The sequence below is a fragment of the Misgurnus anguillicaudatus genome, chromosome 18 (assembly GCF_027580225.2).
Source record: "Misgurnus anguillicaudatus chromosome 18, ASM2758022v2, whole genome shotgun sequence".
Lineage (NCBI taxonomy): Eukaryota > Metazoa > Chordata > Actinopteri > Cypriniformes > Cobitidae > Misgurnus > Misgurnus anguillicaudatus.
This window is the reverse complement of record NC_073354.2, coordinates 21,212,832-21,234,404: the sequence shown is the minus strand read 5'-3', so window position 1 is coordinate 21,234,404 and position 21,573 is coordinate 21,212,832. Positions and strand designations below refer to the sequence as shown.

Sequence of the window (21,573 nt, the reverse complement as noted above, 5' to 3'; positions counted from 1 at the left end):
CAGTACTGTTTATTTTATTTCAAACAGGAAAAACACCCTGTGAAGAGAGCCGATGTCATTGTTCTCAACCTATTAGCTCTCTCCAGGCCCAAAATCTTGTCTAAAGGTAACATCACAGAACCTAGTCATTAAAAGAAGGACTCTCACCTGTGTCCTTTTCACAAAAGCAAAATTGTATGGCAGTCTCCCAGACACTATAATGAGGCTGTGCCTCTCTATTTGCTTTCTTTGCCATCCTCTTGTAATGATATATCTATCTTTGGCCCTTTCAATCCTCCATTTCATTATTTTTAACAACTACTTCTAACATTCTACTTCAGTGTTAGGCCGTCTTCTAACAACGCTAGTTTTCCCTCCAGTAACATCGTTGAAGAGAAAGTATAATTTTTCTTTAATCCTTCCAATTGGGTTGATCTGTAGGATTTGGTTTGTTACGCTTTTACGGATTTGTTTTATTTTCTGACAAATATATACAAATGTGAACCATTGCATGAACATAAGTGATGTAAACGGTAATATGGTCTAATAGGATTACTCGATAAAGCAGGAACGATTCTTGATTTAGGGAGATGGTGAGATCACCTCCTTTACCAACTTTATAATCCAGCCAAGTAATTAACCTTCCAAAGGTGACTGAACCAAATGAAAAGTATTAATATCAGCATACAGGGAGAGAGAAAGAGAGAGAAAGAGACAAAGCACTTGAACCATGACATTTTGCCACGAAGGGCGACTGTAGTAACAAGGTCTAAGAGGCGCAAATTTGTCATCTGCCCCGCACACTTCTGTGGTGTATTCGAGTTTGCAATTGACAGTCAATTACCAATGTGACAGCAAAGTCCAATGGTGTGGTGAGGTTTTTGAAAGCTTTCTCGATATATCTATAGAGGAACCAGGTTTATGTCATGTCCACTAGTAACAAATCAATCTCGCTTGACATTTCTCTTTCAAAAACTCATAAGAAAGGCAGCTGGTAAAAACTACAAAAGAACATCCACAATTCAAAGACAAATTAGGGTGACAAAAGAAAGCCGGGTCCATGATGGTGGCCTATTGGCTCTACTCAGTACTCAGTGACAGCAGTCCAGATATAAAAAAAGAAAACACAGAGAACTTTCTGTATAATAAATATTGCAGTTGCCTTTCAGTGGCTTCTACCGATCCACATAAATTCTCTACAGGTAAATGTAGCTATGAAAATGGCTCAGGTGGGAATCCAAAGAGACCCTGTAAGGTAATCCCAACCTGATCAATTCTTCATTAAAAGCACCAGACAGCTGTCAGGATATTTATAGAAAAACACTTTCTATGAGGTCAGAAGGTGACGGTGTGACAAAAGGAGTATCGCATTGACTGAGATGCAGTAAAAGCAAGGGCTGACAATAAGATGAGTTTGAGGGTCTTGTGTTTTGTACGCTTACAATGATTGTAACATTTTCAGAAGTTGAGTGCTAGTGGATTTGTAATGGCCGCGACCTTGATGTTTTCAAGTGGAAAAAGCCAGTGAAAGACCGTGATGATGGTTCATCTGTATGAAAAGGATATGATAAACTTGTTTACATGGACATTGCTGCTGAACCCGTGGTGGCGGTGGTGGGGAGTCGCGACGAGCCAATTATCTTATGAATACATTTGCCTATCTACAGCAATTCTGCCCAGGATAGAAGCTGCTACAATGAGTCAAAAATAACATGTTTACACAAGCTATCTAATGCCACACAGGGAAAGCATGAATGTATTTACACAAAATCACAATTGGAGGAAACGATGTATCACGTTCAAATATTGATACTGGTGCACAGCGGACAGAAAATAACATGGAATAGAGGCAGGGTAGAGACACCAAGTGCAACCAACCTCTGCCACTTCAGCTGCTTTTCCGTGGTGTTGACAGAGCTCTGTTTTATAATCATCAAAGTGTACCCCTTTCATTTACAACACAGTCAAGTGTTTACTGATTGGATAAAACACAAAGCACTAGCCTGCAATACACCAGCTATAGCCCACAAGAACTACATTTTTGGAAAATGTAGAATATATTAGTACCAAAAGTATTTGGGAACATTATCTGTCTGCAACACTTCTTTCATCATCACATACTTATGGACATACACAGTAAAAAACTGTAAAACTGTACACTGTAAAAAAGTACACTGCTGAATTTCCTCAACAAAAAAATTATTTGAGTTAACTAAAAAAAGGTTGGGTAAAATGTATTGTGTCAACTAATATTTTTAAGTTAAATAAACTCAAAACTAGGTAACTGGGTAACTTACTATAAGCTGAACCAACATTTTTGGGAGGGGGAGTAGTCAGACGTGATGATGTTACTGCACTTCCGGCGTTCTCATTTTTTATCCACTTAAAAAAAAAATCACCATGTTTTGTATTTTGTGCCACCACTTGCTCATGTAACTACTCATGTAACAGTCTTTAAATAGGGAAAACATGGAAATGCTTGATGGCTTCTAAATTCATCCCTGTTTGGATCCTAAGGAATGAATGGGGCTAGGATAAATGCTAACACATTCACGACGCGGAGTGCAAAGATGAAGTGCACGCATTGAAAAAAGATAGGTATTTCATGCATTCTGACTTATTAACACAGTTTAAGAGTTGTTTCCTCATGCTAAACGTAGGCAAAGTGTCAAAAGACCAGTTGGGCGTGTTACAGAGTATCGCCAGGGTTCGTACAAGTTTCGGAAAGTTTTTTCGATTACAGGTCCAGCTGACGTTTCAGGGGTTTCTATACGCATCACTTCTTTTTATGGGCACTTCCCCCGGAAAACCCCGCCCACCCGTCAAATAGCGGACGCTAGAACTTGCAAACATCACATCACGCGACAGCTTTGTTTAATTTCAAAACTCAACAATGGCACGAAAGAAGAAGTGTGTTTTTGAATGTAAGGAAAAGAAAGCCAGCCTTATGAAAACAATGGATATAGTTTATTATCCGGGGTAGCAGCGGAGTTTTGATTGTGTGTTTGATGTGCTTGTGTGTCATGAGTTGCATGCGGTTAGTAAGACTTCTGACTTATGTTTGAAATAGGCGCGTGCATATTATATAAATGACACGAACATGTATAGTGAATCATAAGTTAAACAGTGTTGTATAGTGTTGCATGACTCGTTCTCGCTCCACCCGCGGTAGTAACTCCTCCTTCTTCTTCATTTTTTCGTACGTTATCGAAAAGATTCGGTACAGCAATCTTTCTTTTATAAATCTGATTAAACTAAAGACTCTTCAGAGATATAAAGGATGTAATACAACTCTATAGGTACTCCAGTCCAGATTAATATCAGAAATCCAGAAACAGTGTGTTATTTGAGCTTTAATTCGTCTAAGTTGAGGTATAACATAAAATATTGAAAATGGTGGTGTTTTCCTTTAAGCTCATCTAAAATTTGAGTCTGTATGCTATGAGCGAGAGAGTTGTAATAGGCTTTAATTTGTTTCTTGCCTTATCAGTGTTTCTTACTTTCATGGATAACTTCAAACTAATTAATCAGGGCATGAGAATGATGGAAACTGCCCTTGTAGTTTCCTCCCTTGTTATTTTCTCTCTGAACGTCCCTTGCAGTGCTGACAACAGCCTTTTGAAAGGCTTTCTGTTAGGAGCAGATTAATTTAGAAAAAAGTGTTTAATATTTAATAAACGTTGTTTTAAATTGCATCCATTTATGCAACGTCAATTACATTTTGTTTTGTGTTTTTTGTTTCTAAATGATCTCATCTAGCCCCCAAGCTGTCCTGCATACAAGGACATTAGCATGTTGGAATCCTCTTATCAAAAAATTCACATAACTATAAACAGATCTCACTTATCACATTTGCGAATCTAATTTTTAATATCTAACTTTATTTGTACATCTGCTTTGCAGATGAATGAGGAATAAAAGATAGTGGTGTAGCTAAACACTTACGGTAACTCTAAATTTTTAGAAATGCTACATTTATTCACTCAGTGATTTAACCACACCATTTAACCATCACATCAAATGGGCATTTGTATTAAAACCCCCTTAAGAATTTTTCTCTTGACTTAACCAGTCTAAAAGTAGGTACAACAAATATATTTTTTTAAATGCATGTTTGATTAAATCATCATGAAAAAGAACAGAGATCTATTATGACACACACATAATGGTTTGCTAGGTTTCTTCAGCACTGCCATTTTTCTTTGACCCTGCACGCTTGATTTACAGTTGTGGAGAATCGTACATTTCAAGATGTGGAATCAAAATATGTTTGTCAGGTAGATAAACTAAAAGATACCAAATGATACCCATCATACACTTGGACTCATGAAAACTCACCAAAGTTTATATTCTGGGCTAAAATCATGTATTATCATGTACATAATTCTCACATAGCCATTAACATACACACACACACACACAAAAAATTAACAAAATCACTAAGAAATGCTAAAATACGAAAGTTTAAGACATTATTATGGCATTATGAAATTACATTTTAAAAGACATTTTGATTGCTACCTTCTGACAATAGTGTATAGGGGTCTCATGAATGAGGCCACCTGTATGATGTCAGACTCTAAAGTGGAGCTACGTGGGCTAAAGTCAACTATTTAAAAAATCCAATCCAAAGTTGTCATTATCACAGTATAAATCTCTCATTTGATGCAGTCGCAGCAGGCTCAGAGACATAATGACTGCTGCTAGATTTATAGGCACTGCATGCTGCCACTGTAAAGTGGCTTAACTGTTGCCTGCTTTTATAGCCCTGGTGGTTTATTTTAGAAGGATGTTACGGTAGCAGGTAAGGCACAGAGGTCTAGAGCAATAACTCCAAGTTTATAGTGAGGAATCTTTACCACCTAACACAAAAACTAGGATAGGTATTCCAAACGTCTGTCAATGAGTCCTTGATTTTCTTGACTTCAACCCGTCTTACAAAGCAGACTTGGTTACAAAACAAAAGAATACAATATAATCATTAAAATATTTATTTGCAACAAAAACAAGTGCACCCATTTTCTATCAGTAAATCAAAGTAGACTGTGGCTGTTTCTCAATATGCGTTCTTCAGCAATCTTGCGTCCTTGTGTCCTCGCTCTACACTGCAAAAAATTATGTGTTAATTTTTTACACATTGTGTGTGTCATGCCATTTAATGCGTTATTTCATGTTAAAATAAATGAAAGGGACAACACAAGTTGTGTTAAAAACAGTGATGGGAGTAACGCGAGTCGTCCCTATACTAACACACCTTCTGTGTTATTGTGCCGCTCACCACAGTCCTGCGATGTTAGATCAGAAATGTCTTGTCTGCAAGTGTTCATTCATCACAAAATAGAGTAACGTGAGTAACCAACTCATTTAAATTTCACTAATTGTAACTGCGTTACTTGATTTAAAAAAAAACTTTGTTACATGTTTATTACTTCTAAAAGTAGTGGAATTACAGTAACAGAATTAATTGTAACGCGTTACTCCCATCACTGTTTTTAACACAACTTGTGTTGTCCCTTTCATTTATTTTAAAATGAAATAACGCATTAAATGGTATGACAAACACAATGTGTAAAAAATTAACACATCATTTTTTGCAGTGTACGTCATCAATAACAGTCGAAGTTCAATTCCAATTCTCAAGAACGCAAGTACAGAGGACGCATGAAAATACCCGGATGAGTTCTTGATATCGAGGATGCATCGAGTGCAGACTTGCGCGCTGAAATCTGGGGAGGTCAGGTGACCAGCAGGAAGATCGCACACATCTTAATTCTCACAAGTGCGTTCTGTGTTCTCGCGACCTTCTGAGTTCGTTCTTCCAAGGTCGCCTGGCAAGACCAGTCTCCACGAGAACGCAAGTCCGTTCTTTGTGTCTTGGAATTGAGAAACAGTCTGTGACTAAATATATGCTTTACACAAATGCTGGCTGTCACAGTGTCACAAATCGTTTGCAAAAGTCTTTGAATCTGTGCTATACACAATATGTACACAACACAATTAAGCACAAAGTCTAGAAATATTTCACAATATATATAACAGAAGTACAGAATTACAATGATTATGTAGTGCCCAAAAATAGTCCCCTGCTATTAAAAGATACTAAGAGGACTATTTTCAGGTGCTGCGTAATATCATTGAACCACCTGCAGCCATGTTACAGCAGCAAAGTCCTTGATTATTACGCCAGAATGAGAGTATAGCTCCTAGCCATATCTGCCTAGAAAATCGCAACTTTTAATTTTCTGTCAGTACACGATGTAACTACAGAAGAGTCAAGTTTTAAATAATAATAATTTAATAATTTTAAATATCAAAACTCTTTGGTTATTTATTTAGGCGCGATGCTAATGGACTAATCAGATTCTATGGATTGTGCTAAGCTATGCTAAAAGTGGTAGCGCCAGACCCGGAGATCAGCTGAATAGATTCCAAAACGGTAAAAATAACATGTTAAACTCTAGGGGAGCTGAAAAATTAGCATATTTTCAAAAAAAAGTGGAGTGTCCCTTAAACCTACTATCTGCAGGATAAGGCATACAGTATGGAGTTCAACCAGAAACATCTTACATTTAGCAAAACCTTACACAATGGGAAATCTATGGGGGAAAATGATCCTTTGGGTTTCATTAGTTTGGGTTTATCCAGAGCTGAGCTGATCTGGGAAAGTCTGTGCTTTAACCCACTTATCGTTGCGTCTTACGGAAATTGAGGTCAGAGCCTCTGAGACACAGAAATTCTTTTTTAATAGAGTGCTCATCAATGCTTTTTGAGATCAAAGCTATAAAAGCTCTGAATGTCAAATCCTTATGTTTTGCTTGTGTGTATTTGGATGCTCTTTTGTTCATTAATGATTCCTCCGGCCAAAACTCTGGGGACAATTAGTGCAGGGCTGACATTAAAATTTAATTATCATGGCAATAAATTATGTTTAACAGCAGGTCTTTCGAATTCTCACCAGACGCACTGCCATCTCAATGCTTTGCTGGTGGTATATACACTGGTCCCAGAGGGGCTGCTGTCAAGAAAGCAGAGGGTACAACAGCTCTGAATAGCATTCAAACACTTACGTACCGCCTATACCAAGTGAGGTAAATTCATTTGAGAAATGGATTGCAAAAATGTCCCCTGGAGAAAGGCCAGCTGTAGCATGCCGAGATGACCAACAGCAGACTTTTCTGAATGTGTGACTTTTGTCACATTCAACCTATCCGAGCTACAGTATAAGGGATAAATGGAAACAGCCAGGAAATGGCTTCTGTAGCAGGATGCAGTTCTTTTGGTTTCAGACATGGCACACTATTAAGCCCTGTTCACACTTAGATTATGGAAAAATACATAATGTGTCCTGGGAATGTTTGATTTAGGTTCATTTACACTGCCAGTGATTTTCTGGGATCTGTGGGTGCATTCACACGCATCCTGTCAAGATCCTGTAAAGACATGTAAATTGTTATCCTGCACTTAGCAGCATCTAAAGTTTGTTCAATTTGTTCAAAAAGTACAATTCTTTTAAGCTGTCAAATGATCACAGCATCAGCACAGATAGTGAGGAGCTCCCTAATCTCTGCTTCATTCCAGTTTGCAGACATTTGTTGTGTGTCAAAGAGCTAAACTATAACTATAACTATATTGTTGAGACCACACTCATGTTCTCATTACAACACACCCCTTACGGCATTGTCCCTCCCTTTAGTTCACACAAACGCGTTACGAGAATGTTACTAGGTCCCTATCCTAGAAACAATCATAGGATCGATTCCAGGGCATGTATTCACACAAGAGGTAATCTGGCAATTTTATGGGATCAACGCAATATGTGAAAGGGGTTTAAAGGGACATAAAGGGACATCCACTTTTTTTGAAAATGTGCTCATTTTCCAGCTCCCCTGGAGTTGAACATTTGATTCTTGCCGTTTTGGAGTCCATTCGGCTGATCTCCGGGTCTGGCGCTACCACTTTTAGCATTTAGCACAATCCATAGAATCTGATTAGACCATTAGCATCGCGCCTAAAAAATAACCAAAGAGTTTCGATATGTTGCCCGAAAATAGTCCCCTTAGTAACTTTTAATGGCAGGGTACTATTTTCGGCAAGTGCGTAATACGTGCCTCCTGCAGCCATGTTACATCAGCAAAATCCTTGATTATTACGCCAGAATGAGAGAATAGTTCCTAGCTATGTCTGCCATAAAATTGCAACCTTTAATTTTCCATCGGTCTTCGTACACGATGTAACTACAGAAGAGTCAAGTTTCAAATAGGAAAAATATGGAAACTGTTTGGTTATTTTTTATGTGCAATAATGGACTAATCAGATTCTATCATTTTTGCTAAGCAATGCTAAAAGTGCTAGCATCAGACCTGGAGATCAGCTGAATGGATTACAAAACGGTAAAAATCAAAATGTTTAACTCTAGGGGAGCTGGAAAATGAGCATATTTTCAAAAAAAGTGGAATGTCCCTTTAAGAAACATCTGACCCAGCATTAGGTCTTCCTGTAGCTTTGTTGGTAGAGCACTGTGGTAGCAGGTTAAAAGTTTGTGGGCTTATTCTTAGAAAACACACATATTGAGAAAAATGTACTGCTTGAATGCAGTGAAAGTCACATTGGATAAAAACATCTTCCAGATGCATAAATCTAAAAAGCTTTACCAGCCAACTTTCCCTTTATTCCAAAGACGTATTGAAACTCTCCCAGTCTGCCCACTAGCCACCACATCCACAATGGCCTTTGACTATACATTTAGTTCATCCTGCCTTCTCCAACAGAAATTACCCCTGTTAAAATGTGCCATTGATCCACAGGAATCAGAGGCCTGTGTACCCTGCCAATGCTGACACACATTGAAACCAAACTGCACAGCTCCAAATGAAGATGTGAAAAGCCAATCTACGTGCTAGCAGGAGAGGGAAGTAATTTTCTCCTCCCGCCTCTCTATTGATCTCAGCATGGCTGATTCAGAGTTCCACTGTTTTCTGGCCACAGGAAGTAAAAAGAAATGCGTTCAGTCTGAAGATGATTGAAGAGATCTTAACTTTATTTTGCATTCAAAATCCCATAGGAGGACGAAACAACCTGGATTGGCACTGGATCGAGTCATTTATTATATTTGGTGCCTCCCTGCAATGAGAAACACCCCTGTTGGTATTATACTACAAGATGAATGACTTACTGTATAGAAAATATCCTTGGCTGCTTTTCTGCAAGTCTGCATTCTTAAAGGGATAGTTCACCCAAAAATAAAAATTGGCTTCATTTTTTTATCCTAATGTTGTTACAAACCTGTATACATTTTTTTTGTTCTGATGAACACAAATGAAGATATTTTGAGGAATGTTTGTTACCAAACCAACTGCAACTAGAAGCTCCATTTACTTCCATAGTAGAAAAAAAGACTACTATGGAATTAAATGGGGCTTATGAACAGTTGAACAGTCAAAATTGTTTACCTCTTTTATTCCTCAAAATATCTTCCTTCGTATTCATTAGAACAAAGAAATGTATAGGTTTGTAACAACATAAGAGTGACAGAATTCTTATTTTTTGGGTGAACTATCACTTTAAGGGAGGTCATTTGTACAGTAGTTTCTGACCTATTCTGCATTATGCTCTGATAAACAACCCAAAACACCGTAAAGCTAAATAGAAACACTATAATATCTTTAGGAACTAGTGTTCATCACTGTTTTTTTACAATAATCTTAAAAAAAATGATCCTACAAATAACTGGACACACACACACACACACACACACACACACACACACACACACACACACACACACACACACACACACACAGTTGTCATGTATCAGAGTGTAGCAGTAAATCTTCAGCCCACTCCCCAGGGTGAACAACATCTTACCCTGCTGATAGATGGGATACTGAATAACTTGGGCAAAATGTGGGGTAAACAGCCGATGGGCTGGTGCAACATTAGTGACAGATTATCAAGGTGCCGTACTGCAGGGCAGCCAGTCAACCATCAGAACCTTATGATCCAGCCATGAGAGGACAATATAAACTCTAAAATCAAATCTACAATCTTTATTTTTTAATGGGATAGTTCACCCAAAAATTATTTTCCTCGTGTTGTTTTAAACCTGTATGAATTTATTTTTTTGATAAAAACAAAAGATATTTTGATAAATGATGGCAAGCACACAGCCGATTGTAACCATTGACTTCCATAGTAGGAAAACAAATATTATGGAAATATTGTGATAAATGATGAAGATATTTTGATGAACAATGGTAAGCACACAGGAGAGGGTATTCATTAAATTTATTCCACTGTATTTTCCCTACTATGGAAGTCAATGGTTACAATCAGCTGTGTGCTTACCAAATATCTTCTTTTGTGTTCATTAGAAAAACAAAATTCATACATACAAATTCATGCAGTATGTAATTTCTGGATCAACAAATGACTCATGCCTCTGCCTGAATAATGTGAACAACATGACTAGCCGAGTAACGTCTGTAAAAACATAATCGTTGCCTCAAAAACAAGAATTAAAGAGCACCTATTGTCCGATTCACGATTTTAAATTTCCTTTGGGATATGTACCTTTTGCATATCGTTAGTATGTACTAATACACACTTACACACCAAAGTAAACGATGACGTGAGTAATTGTCTCCAATGTAAATCTCTTTTCTTACCGTGGGTTCACACCAGCCACGTTTGAGGCGTCTAACACGTCTAGTTTGCCGTTTGAACATTTTGAGTTTACTCGATTCAGAAATTCTAGTTATTAAGACATTCACGCAGAAATTCGCGCATTGGGAGGGGCTTCCTCCGCTCGCTTCCTGTAATCACATCACTACCAAAGCAAGCTCCTGATTGGTTAACGCGGCGGGTTTTTCCACCAAAGTTCACATTTTTCAACTCGCGTGTTTGCTGCGGCAACACTGAATTTGCGCCATTCGTGCGATCTACACATGAGGGGGAATCACGTCTGCCATGCTAAACGCCATATTCACGCCGCAAGACCTCCAGACGCGCGTCAACACGTCTTCACATTGACTTAACATTGAAATCACTTGCGCTTGACGCCTCTACCACCGCTGGTGAGAACGCAGCATAAGACGACAACAAACACAGGGATTGTAGGCAGCAGTTTACTTCCTGGGATTGCTGATGTAGACAAGACCGACATTATCGTAATACCTCACATGACGTCAGAGGTTTTCAGGCCAATCACAACATACAGATTAGCTGACCAATCGGGGACACAGAGCTTTTAAAATACGTGCATTTCATGAAGAGAGTGAAATTTCCAGCTACAAAAATGTACGGTATGAAGAAAATAATGGTTTTTACCATAAACCACGCGAACACATTGCATTATACCAAAATAACGTTGTTTTTAGCAACAAAATAGGTGCACTTTAAGAGAAATCGCCTTGGTTTTAAACATACCAGGTGGGTGAAGAATGCTGCTATTGTACAAGATTGCAAATGTTAACATTAAAAATAATAATAAATATGTACAATTTCCACTCAATTACATCCACTTCACCCTTTGGCGCAATAATCTTAATAATATGCTGTAGTTATGCACCATGATTTTAAAATCTTGTAGTGTAAGCATGTTTAAGATTTAGGAGAAGAGTCAAGAGTCTCCTTATAGCCCTTTTCACACAGACATTCCAAAAAATACACAGAAAATGCATCCCTGATTATTCTGGGATCGTTTTATTTTTTTGTTCATTCACGCTGCCACTTGTCGGCATCTGCAAGTTCCCGGAAAGACACGTGACCTGTTAAAATTTAAAAATCCATCTTCTATGCAGCGTCTGAAGTTTGCATATGATTTATTATTTCTCTCTCCAGCACAGCCAGGATTTTAAAATCATGACAGAATCTTCATTACTGGGTGAACTATTGCTTTAACAAATCATTAAAGGCAACACATATTACAGGTATCAAAAAAGTATACAGGTATCAATAAAGTATATAAAGCTATCTCCTATAGTGGTTTATGCTAGAACCTTAAAATATATTCTGAGCTTTTCACAAGCAACCAGACATTTGACACTGAAGTACTCCACCAGTGCTCAGCCTAACAACTTGCTGAAGAGGGCATTTGTATACATGATCCATTAAATTATACATGATGCCCCCTATTGGGCCAGGCAAAGTTAAGGTTTGTATATCACTGCCTTGAGGGTCTCCAAGATGCTATGATGGAGGTGAGGGAAGAGGTTGTTTTGCCGCCTGGGGAACCAAGAGATAGACTGGACTCATTTGCAGCTACTCTGCTGTGGACACCGTCGACTGCATGCCAAGTGGAGCCGTGCATTGAAGGTGTCAATATGAGCTCCCGCTTGGCGACAGACCTCTCTCTGCCACTTTCTTTCTGTCCTGACTCACGCATTCAGAAACTCTCCCAACCTGCACTAAAGGAGCAAGTGTCAAACAGTGAAGCATGACCAACTGTGAAATTGTAACAGCTTATATCGATTTGAGTGTGAGAAGTTGTGCAAGGCTCAGTGCTGACACTTCCTCTTTTCTCCTGCGTTATTAATGGCGCCTTTGGGTTTTTTGCTTGAACTTGCACTTTTAGGTTAAAATGTTCAGCTTTTAAAAAACACCCGTGTTTGACAACAATTAAACTTGAGTTTTGTTCTCAGAGTGCAACTAAAAGTTTAAAGTGTAACATTTTCAGCTTTAAGAGAAACAAATGTTTATTATGGCAAACTTAACTTTGTTAGTGACATTACAACTTTGTTAGTTATCCTACAGATTCAGCAAGGACTTTGATGGTTTAAGCTAAAGGCTCGCATAGCATTTAATTCAATGTAGATATCACCGATACCGATTTTCCTTACTCAGTATTTTTAAAAGATACAGTTCTATACACTTCCACTCTTCTGCACCCTCAGGCCAACAGCACACAGATAGAAGCGGTTGTAGAAGTTGATTAAAAAGCCGTAAACCCAGAGAGAGTAGCGTGACTGCACTGTGACCCCTAGAGCTCAAACACGGCAAATTGAAAGCTGATAAACTCCAGCGTAGCTCCTTCACAATAACCAGAGACAGAAAAAAAGAGAGTCATCGGTTATGACGGCGCCTGAAGAGGAATTAACTCAAAGTCTGGGTGGTTATATATAGCGTCATACACAAGAGATAAATCCCGCAGTTCACCTTTCTTCCAACTCTGCAAATGGATTCTGTTAGGCCCGGATCCCAGTGGCACATTTGACTGACAGTTTTAACAATCAGCACATATGAAGGTAAAACAGCAAAAACTGTATTTTTTATAATGTATTGCTGACATGATAATTTAAAAAAAATACATATTGATTATCTTGACAGATTATCTTATTTTGCGGGGGTAGTTCACCCAAAAATGAAATTCTATCATTTCCTCTGAACATACTGTATATGAGTTTCTTTCTTCTGTTATTTTGATATGATGTTAAGCACAGTGACGGTACCCATAAACTTCCATAGGATTTGTTCCCCTACTATGGAAGTCAATGGGTAGCGTCAACCGTGTTGTTATTTATCAAAATATCTTCGTGTTCAACAGAAAAAAGTAAAATGGGTTCAAAGCAACATGTGAGCAAATAATAACAAAATGTTCATTTTTCGTTAAACTTTCTCTTTAAAGTGCACCTATTTTATAAAATTTCCACACACCGTACATTTTTGTAGCTCCAGATTTCAATCTCTTTCTGAAACGCACGGATTTGAAAAGCTCTGTGTCCCTGATTGACCAGCTGGTCTGTGCGTTGTGATTGGCCTGAATACCTCTGACGTCAGCCGGAAATGTGACTCTCCTCACCATGTTTGAAAGATTCGCTCACAATGCGATGCTAACAGGAGGTCTTACAGGCTGTGAGTCTAAGGGGGCATGCACACCAAACCTTTTACACACGCGGCTGGCGCATGTTTTCAATTGATTCCAATGGAAACTCTGTGTTTTTCAAATAAGCCGGCGCTCTGCGTTTTTTCCGCGATCGACGCAGAGCATCGAGAGTTGAAAAAGATTCACTTTAGGTGAAAAGCTCCGCTCGTCAATGTCAGTTCTCACACGGCCGTCCAATCCTAATGGAGGAGGGGCAGGACAAGTATCACAACAACCAACCGGCTCACAGCTTAAGTATCACAGCTAAAAAGCGCTTGGCTAAAAAAAAAGCTGGCATTGGCAGTCAGTGTCCTCCAGGCATTTTCAGCCGCATTTAAACGTTTTGGTGTGCACAACCCCTAAAGCAGGAGAAATTATGATAATGTCGGTCTTGTCTACATCACCAATCCCATGAAGTAAACTGTTGCCTACAATCCTTGTGTTTGTTGTAGTCCAAGAAAATAGATTTACGTTGGAGACGATAACTCGCGTCATTGTTTACTTTGGGGTTTGTACCTTTAGTATATTGTTAACATGTACTAATCATAGACTGTAAAATAAGATGGACGACGCCTGTTCGCTCTCTTCCATTTCTGAAAAGTGAAGCCGCCAGTGTCCCGATATGGCGCTGACATCTTGGGACTTGAGTTTGTGCAGTAGCGATTTCGGGACCAGTCCTGCGCAGTAGTGAGCAGAAAGTAAAGCCGCAAAATCAAGACCCCGTAATCGCAGAATGCGCATATCATACGACATCACAGCTGTCAATCATGACATGACACCACCGTTTTTATATCATTAAATAACTAACTAAACACAAACTTATTTTAAAAACAAACATTTGAATTTACATCAGCGTGATAAAAACTACAGTAAATGACAGAAACCAGCTTCGGAAAAAAGATAATTGAAGTGTAATTACATTTTTTGTTGGTCTCAAGTCCCATTGAATAACATGGGGAGGCGGGGTTTATGACCTATACTGGGACCAGTCACTGGGGGGCGATCGAAACGTTTTGGCTTCACTTTTCAGGGCTTATGCGGCACGCTTGGTACTAATACACATTTACACAATATGTGCTTTTTAAATGAAGCTTACAGCCAATAAGTGCAAGGTTTTGTTGTTCAATGCAAATATTTTAAGTACTTTTATCTCCAAACTTAGTGTCTGAATGAGCAAATTTCAAGTTCCAGGTTAGAAGACTTCAAGGGGACAAAGTTATTCTCCTGACAGAAAGTACAAGCAAAGAGTGCCAAACAGTTTGGCAACAAAGTGATTTAACATGTGACTCTTCATTATGAAATATGATAGGTGTAAAGTAAAGTGACAGGGCAATAATTCACCATGAACATGGGGTAATCCATGTTTACACTCATACACATAAGCAGCAGTGTCTAGTTGTATTCAAACACTGTGAAATATCACTCCAGTATATTCTTGTGTCAAATGCATAATGCCCGAGTAAAAACTGAGACTTATTAACCTGGTTTAAATTGATATGCATTTATAAAAGAGTCTCAGATTTGCTTGGTAACAGTGTCAGACAAATCCAGTCTGATCGTCCAAAAAAAGTTAACTGATGGAAACATAATGGAGGTTAAAGGTGAATAATAGACTTCAGTCTGGGTTAATTTAGCTACTGTTGCTTAAACATTACCATAGCTACCCTACCAAAAATACACTTTAACAGTCCAATCTCAGCCGGAACAAAATATTATCACACTACACTCAAACCCCCACGACATATGTTGTACCATGAACAAATTCAGACAAAGAATAGCCAGGGAACATTAAACAACTCTAATAAAAGAGTCCCAATGTGTTATATTATACTAGATAATATTGAGAGTGTATAAAGTCAATAGTCAAATACAAAGTGGACATTAATCAGGAGGAGATTCCATCTCAAATACACCCACAGTACGGAGCAAATTCTTTAGGGGAGCTCTTTTGGTTTATATTTAATTCATTCTCTCTAGGCCATCTCTTTAGCTGGGAACACATGAATGATAGACACTCAGCAGAGAAGAACAGGTCATTCATCTGTTTCAGTAGCCAAAATGATGCTAATACATCACTGCCTTTAATTACGATTGTCTCGGTTTGCATTACTTCTTGGCACACATGCCCAAGAGAGCCTGCCAGCAAAAATATGCCAAACAAAGAGATTGTACAATCTGATAAATGCCTGCTCTATAAATTACACAAATTCCAATATTGCTACCAGAGATACACGGACCCGTTTCATAGAAAGTAGAAAGTGTTTACAGAGTTTGTTTTCCTAATTACATAACAATGTTGATTTGATCCGAAAACGGTTAATTATGAATCAAAGTCACGGACATTGATAATGATAGGAATGCTAATGAAAACTCTGTCTGTCTAAATGTCTGGAAACCACAAAGCTCTCGCAACATGTGCATTGTACAGATCAAGTATAAGAATCAAAATGTTAATATTTGTTAAATATTAAAGAGTTAAAGAATATAATTGCAGTTTTATTAAGCAAAAAAAGTATGAAAGGCTACTGTAGGTTGATTGTGATCATCTGCATGCGCGCTCCTGAGCCTCTGGCCTCGTCTACTGACTTTCCACTCAACAGCGACGACACTGCAACATGTCTGATAACATTAAGAAATGACCTGCATAACACAAACTCCACATATTGTGAAGAAAAAAATTATCTCCTGAAGCTTGTAAGGCCAAACATGAATTGGATCAACTTCAGACAAAACACGGATTAACATCGGCAGGGCGTTTGAATTATGGAGAAACCTCCGCTTTGTTTTGGGTATAAAACGGATCCGGAGTTGGCTTTCATCCCTTTTGGACAGGTAAGCTACTGTAACATTACTACAAAGCATGTAAAATATATTCTGATTTTGTGCTTTAGTTTTTTAGATGTTGTTTCGGTTTGCTAGCCTTCGCTTTAGCGTGTGTTCGCCCAGCCGTCGTCGATTGATGATGTAAAACTGCGGACGCGTTTCTTTGCGTGTGTCCGATTTTTAAAAGTACACTCGTACAGTCTGACATTGATGAAAACTATACAGTGTGATATGGACTTAACTACGATCTTGATCGCACAGTGTGGCAAGCAACAATCCTAAAGGACTATTTAAAAATCGCACAGTCTATACCGGGCTTTACTGTTATACTGAAATTGTTCAGTGTAGTTCACTAACCGTTTTTTGTTATCTTACTGTAAATGTATCTATGTAACACCACATTAAATAGGATAAATGCAGTCAATTTAACATTGCAGTGAGAGTTTATCTGAGTTTAAAGCATGTTGTGTGATGCTTTCTCTGGTGTGTTTTATCTCAGTCTGGCCGTTACCCAGAGTGCTCGCTCATGAGTTCGGCACTTGTAAACTTATTGGTTGCAATCTAAAACATCACCACTAGAGGCCGCTGAAAACTACATACAGCGCCTAAAACTATTAATGATTTAAATGCTTAATAAAATGCTATATTTCAGCCAAAATCATTAAATGTGCTTTCTAATGTAGTTCATGACGTGAACTTTGACTGACAAAAACAACGCCATCTTATGGCAATTTCGTACGTATTTTAAGCAGAGGCTAATTTGTATTGATTAGTTCCACCACATTCGCACATTTTTGTAGATTTGCCCTGACCCCTGTGATTTTGGTGTTGGGGTGGGGTTTCGTTATTGTCTTAAGCGTAAGTTTTTGCACAATTAACTATGTATAAATTCATAACCAATTGGCCGACTCGTAAAATATGGACGATAAGATCAGCCTAGACAAAAATGCAACAAAAATAACCGTCAGCTATGGGTTATGTGCAGTGATGTTAAATATACTTTAATGAAGAAGACATGTCTGTGCTTTGTCATGAATAAACCATGGGTATTTACTTACTAATCAGAATTCAATATCAATTTTATATTAAAGGATACATAATAAAAATCAGACTTTTGTTTAAGTCTTATTAACATTATATACCAACTGTAAAACTTCTAATCTTATCATAAAAATGGCCCTATATTAATATGTTTGTTTGAGACAGCTGGCATTGTTGCTGTGAAACCAGCTAATGTTATGCTATATGTAATGTTTGCGGTAGCCAGTTATTTGTTAATGACACAGCATTTGCAACATTATAAACTATCTACAAATGGGCTACCATTTAGCCAATCTGTCAGCAAAATGTAGCCTAATGCCACTGAATTAAATAATTATTGAAATATCATGTTAATAACTCTTTTTGTCCTGCCACAATGTGAGCGAATTAAAACTGAGTCTGCATTCAGAGTATGTGTGTGTGTGTGTGTGTGCGTGTATGTGTGTGTTTATGAGTGCACCTTAGCACCTGTAGCTTTCACTGATTTATTAGTCATTGTCAGACAGTATGTTTGATAAATAAAATATATCTCCTTCTCTTATTCTCGCTCTCTTTTTGCCAGTATCAGCCAGAGGAGGATGTACACCAGGAGCAAAGTCAACAAACATTAACACAGCCAACCCAAACAGAAGCTCTTAAGACACAAAAAATTGTTGTGTTTTTCATAATGTTAAAATGTTTTAAAGGGGACATTTCACAAGACTTTTTTAAATGTAAAATAAATCTTTGGTGTCCCCAGAGTACATGTGAAGTTCCAGCTTAAAATACCCCATAGATAATTTTTTATAACATGTTAAGATTGCCACTTTGTAGGTGTGCGCAAAAATGTGCCTTTTTGGGTGTGTCCTTTAAAATGCAAATAAGCTGATCTCTGCACTAAATGGCAGTGCCGTGGTTGGATAGTGCAGATTAAGGTGCAGTATTATCCCTTTATGACATCACAAGGGGAGCAAAATTTCAAGTACCTATTTTATCCACATGCTTGCAGAGAATGATTTACCAAAACTAAGTTACTGGGTTGATCTTTTTCACATTTTATAGGTTAATAGAAGCACATTACCATAATATTGCACTATCCAACCACATCACCGCCATTTAGCGCAGAGAGGGAAAGAGAGAAAATAATTGACAACACAATTCAGTTTCAATTTCAACAAACCACCACTAATGGCGATCAGTGTTTGCATTTCATCAGCTCATTTGCATTTACAGGGTCACACCCAAGAACGGCATATTTTTGCTCTATAAGGTGTCAATTTGAACATTCTATAATAAATCATGGGGTATTTTGAGCTACACTCTGGAGACACCGAAGACTTATTTTACATCTTAAAGTCTCATAAAATTTCAAAGAATCATTAAATGACCTTAAAATGCACTTCACGTTTTCCAAAACCTGGAAATACATAAATACCCTGATATGGTTTGCTTGCTTAAAACCCAGAATTAGCCTTTGTCTTCCTCTCACCTTCGCTCTAACAGTCAAAAGTCTACATGGCCCGAGTCTATTGCTCTTAATCACAGAGGAGAGTGACCATTAGGGAAGCACAGCGGTGAGCAGGATCCCACGATGGAAGTCATTTGGTCATTATCAGGGATGAGGTTAAATTAGAGAGTTAGGTTTACTAATGAGGTGGTCTTGTTACAGAGGAAAGTCAAGGCATTAGCATGCAGTGCATGGTGCTGATATTTGCTACTTTCTCATTGTCTTTCTCTCTCAAACTCCCTCTCAATCTCACGTTGATTCTGCCAAGACAACCAAAGCGGCCATAAAGCAATCTCAGAGGGCTACTATTATCTCTCAAACAATCCCTTACCACCATTAAACATAATATTTTATATACAATATATGCACAGGAACTAAGCAATTATTACTGGTGTAATTGAAAAGCCATACAGTTATGTAACAAAATACTAGTTTTACACTACCCTACTCCTAAATTAAAAGTAATGGCTCTCACAGTTATAAACCTGCATGTACAATACACACACACACACACACACACACGGTTCTGTAATTGTTCTCTTCGTAGAGATGGATTTAACAGCGGTATAACCATTAAATGTATAAATCACATACATTAGTATTAAGAAATAGGCTAATAAAAGCAAAGATTATACATACATTTATACATAGTCAATAGTTAATTTTCACCTACGCACACACATGCTCTGCATTGCCAGCAGTAAAACAAATTACTTGAAATGAACAAGAGTAAAACGCCATGTCTAATCTACAAAAAGAGTGTACAATTAGTCAGAGCTGACTGATCACTTCAAACAAATTAAACAATTGTATTACAAACAACTAATCTTCGGTTGAACATAATTTAAAGGTATAATTTTATGGACTGACAGACCTTTGGGTCTATTATAAATTTGATCCTAAATTAATGTAAGACAGTTATTGGTTTCTCACATTGTTAGTATTCAGGTTGGCATATCTGAAAGAAACAATTATCTAAGCAACTCTTTGTGAGTCCTTATAACTTATAACACAATTTTCAATTCCGGTAAATGGTATGTTCACTCCTCCTTAATAACGGTTGAGTTTGAGTTATTGAGTTAAAATGTGTTTTACCTTTAAATAACCTTACACATTTTACGACCAAAAAAACAATAAAGGTGCTGAATATGTTACACCATGTTACAATATACCTATAGACAAAATAATATCTGGAAAAAAACCTAGCAAAATGTCCAACAGGCTTATGCAGAATTCAGAATTGAGATTGACTCCTAAATTCAAATTAAATTCTTGAATTTGAATTGAATTTATGTCAAAAAAAGGTTCAAAGAATACATATTATACTTATACATATTATACAGTAAGTGAAGTGTTAAAAATGAAGCTTTCAGTATATGTCAGATATGATTGCATTACATATTCTATAAATATATTCGTTTGTACAGATTACATTAACAGGAAAAATTTTCCCCCAGCAATTCATTTTAAAAACTCTAGTCATATAACAAATAATTAAGTTTGATTTTTTTTTCAATTGTAATTTTATGGAACACGATGTAACATGACTTCATTTCCCAGAATGCTTTCATTTTACCAAGTATTTAAAATGGTTGCCAAACAATTTTCCAAAGTAACTTTCCTAACACTGAATGTATGTGAGATTCTTTCTGTTGTGTGTCTGTGGAATTTCTTTGAATTGCCATGAATTTAATTCCACTTCCTGTCATTCCAATTCCAATTAAAATTCAACTTCCTGTAGGGTAGAGTAAATTCAATTCCAATTCATGAATTGAATGGAGGCCAATCCTGAAATTCTGAATTGTGCACTAGCCTGATGTCCAAGCAAACTGACAAAAGGTGGCTAAAAGGAGAAGTACTGATCACACGAGAACATGAATAGAAAAATTAATTTACATGAATGGGACATGAAAGTTATTTCCCTCAGGGATTAATAAAGTTTTTTTAATTGAATTAATTTTATAAATGAGTTACCTTTTCTTGTCATTAGCGAGGATGTACCGTTTTCTTCTGAACTGTGTCAATTAATTGCGCACTGAACTTTCTAGTGTTTAACGTAAACAGGCGAAGTCATTCTAATTGATGTCATAATAAGAGTCCCAATAACTATTAATATCAGTGTAATGTGATATTAAATATGTGTTCTGGGTCTGTCATACCACAGAAAAATGTGTTATTAACTACCATGCCACATTTAAATGATAAAAGTAAATGAATTAAATTATCAAAATCTGGGAAAAATAAGCAGCATTCTCTGCTCTCAAATGGCGGGGACGTGTCCGTTGTTGGCACCAAACCACGCCCACTCGTGTGCGATAGGGGCGGGGCCACGCGCAAGACTTTACCCCGCGCATCCTAAACTAAAAAATGTGGATAATCTGTTTAA

The 21,573-nt window shown here is 37.6% G+C and overlaps 1 protein-coding gene across 1 annotated transcript in view; it reads right to left on the bottom strand.

Moving 5' to 3' along the window:
- Positions 1–21,272, bottom strand: part of dll4 (delta-like 4 (Drosophila)) — a 307,909-nt gene extending 286,637 nt beyond the window's left edge. The window contains exon 1 of the mRNA XM_055185380.2: positions 21,162–21,272. The gene's annotated coding sequence lies outside the window, so the exon portion shown is untranslated. The remainder of the gene's footprint in view (positions 1–21,161) is intronic.
- Between the last annotated feature and the right edge of the window lie 301 nt (positions 21,273–21,573).